This window comes from Galeopterus variegatus, unplaced genomic scaffold (assembly GCF_000696425.1).
Source record: "Galeopterus variegatus unplaced genomic scaffold, G_variegatus-3.0.2 Scaffold12738, whole genome shotgun sequence".
NCBI lineage: Eukaryota > Metazoa > Chordata > Mammalia > Dermoptera > Cynocephalidae > Galeopterus > Galeopterus variegatus.
The window spans coordinates 35,378-37,902 of NW_007738849.1; the positions used below are offsets into that span (position 1 = coordinate 35,378).

The 2,525-nt window shown below is 39.2% G+C and overlaps 1 long non-coding RNA gene across 1 annotated transcript in view; it reads left to right on the forward strand.

The window, feature by feature from the left end:
- LOC103581292 overlaps positions 1–1,815 on the forward strand; it is a 10,923-nt gene extending 9,108 nt beyond the window's left edge. The window contains exon 3 of the long non-coding RNA XR_549643.1: positions 1,564–1,815. This is a non-coding gene — a long non-coding RNA (uncharacterized LOC103581292). The remainder of the gene's footprint in view (positions 1–1,563) is intronic.
- The last annotated feature ends 710 nt before the right edge of the window (positions 1,816–2,525 follow it).

Here is a 2,525-nt window from a genome sequence, read left to right on the forward strand (position 1 = left end):
ACGCATTTTTTCCTCAGACTCATTTTTTAATCTTTGAAAATGCATTAATAATACCTATTTCGTAGAAATATAGCAGGTATTAAAATAAACAAGGTATGTAAAGAACATTAATCTCACAATCCCTTTATGCTAATTTAGTTGTGTTCAGTCTTCAAATAAACTCAAATTATGTACTCTGTGGCTAGCTAATCCCTGGAGACAATTCTAATACTTGGCACCCACCAAAAGACCCCTGTTTGGTCATTGACTTTTCACACAGCATGCCTAATGAAAGACCGTTTTCCCCAAGATATCTTGCGTTGGGGGCAATCAATTGTCTTCTAGTCAAAGTTCCACCAGGAACACATCTTTCTACCTGTGAGGAAATCTGACTCTTCACAGAAACTTACCTGCTGGCTTTAGCAGTTGCAAATGTCTCTGCCTATATACAGCATTTAATCACAGGAAATATCTTCCTCTAAAACTTTCAGGGTCAAGGAGGGGGATCTCTCCGTATAGCCCTTTACTATCAAAAGCTATATGGCATGCTAATGGTAAAAAGTGGACTGAGGTACAATAAAATTTTAAANCCAAGGAGTTAGGTAGAATAGATGCATGCGTACAGTTTCATATTTTGAATAGCAAGTAGGGGGGGGGGAGATTTGAAGCTGAGAATTTCGTTGGCTAGCTGTTGATCAGATTAGGTTAAAAGTGAGGAAGACCTGAAGTGATAGACAGATGGAGACTGAGTGGGAAGACAATATTCATGAATTATTTTGGTGGAAGATTACAATAAACAAATTGCTAGATTGCATAAAAGAGGGCAGTTAAGAAAGAATCAAGAAGGGTTGAAGCTTCTAATTTGAGTAACGGGGTAGGAGATGGAGCCATTAATTAGTTGGAAAACGGGTTATTTTGACCAGGCTCTTAAGAGTTACGTTTTACAATTGTGAATTACGGATGTTTTTGGATATTCAAATAAAGTTGTTTTTGGAAATAAACGTTGATGGTTTAGAGAGGTAAAGGCTGGCAGCTTGAGAATCTTGGCTATGAGGTAATAGAGAAGGACTTTCATGCACCTGAGTCAGGCGATGCTTCCACCTAGCACACGACAGGTTGTCTTTGCAGCAGCACTATGTCACTGACAGAATGATGCATTTAGCTAACATGCTTCGCTTAAATTGATATCCACTAATGAGGGGATGACAAGGGAAGAAATCAAAGAATTGGGGGATGACACTGCTGGATGTAGGTCCTCAGCAGGACAGAAGGAAAAACAAGTACTGCAAATACAGCTCTGATGGTGGTTCTGTAAACAGAAGGCAAGAGAGTGGGAAAACTTGGAATGCCAAAGTTTTTTTTTGTCGTTTTTTATTTTTATTATTTATTTATTGTCTTTTTTGTGACCGGTAAGGGGATTGCAACCCTTGGCTTGGTGTCGCCCGAACCGCGCTCAGCCAGTGAGCGCACCGGCCATCCTTATATAGGATCCGAATCCGCGGTGGGAGCTTCGCTGTGCTCCGAGCGCTGCACTCTCCCGAGTGCGCCATGGAGCCAGCCCTTTTTTGTCATTTTTTAAAACAGGTATAAAAACGAATAAATACCACTGAGAAAAACGGAAGTGAGAAGGAGTCTAAGAGAAAGCAGAATTGAAAATAGAGTATAAATACACTTTCCTGAGAGCAATGTTCTTCCCAATGAGGAAAACGTGGCATAAATCATCTACACCTTTAAAGAATATTACACACTTCAAAGTAAGTGCTGCTAGCAAATATTTTCTAAGATTAGGCGAAGTTAAAATGTCATTTTAATGTCTTGATTGTTAGGAACAGTTTCCCTGAGTAGATGAAGAGAGTGCTGAAAAATGCAGTGGAAATATTTTTGTGCCAAACTCTTCAGGATTGCTGGTACTATTGGTGTAATTTGTGATACCCCGAGTAGCTCAGACAGACCTGCAGTTAAACGCTGCCCCCTCAACATATCTGCCATGTCAACTTGTTTACATATACACGCATTTTTTCCTCAGACTCATTTTTTAATCTTTGAAAATGCATTAATAATACCTATTTCATAGGAAAATAGCATGTATTAAAATAAACAAGGTATGTGAAGAACATTAATCTGACAATCCCTTTATGCTAATTTACTTGTGTTCAGTCTTCAAATAAACTCAAATTACGTACTCTGTGGCTAGCTAATCCCTAGAGACAATTCTAATACTTGGCACCCACCAAGAGACCCTGTTTGGTCATTGACTTTTCATACAGCATGCCTAATGAAAGACCATTTTCCCCAAGATATCTTGCACATTGGGGGCAATCAATTGTCTTCTAGTCAAAGTTCCACCAGGAACACATCTTTCTACCTGTGAGGAAATCTGACTCTTCACAGCAACTTACTTGCTGGCTTTAGCAGTTTCAAATGTCTCTGCCTATATACAGCATTAATCACAGGAAGTATCTTCTGCTAAAACTTTCAAGGTCGAGAAGGAGGATCTCTCCGTATAAACCTTTACCATCAAAAGCTATATGGCATGCTAATGGTAA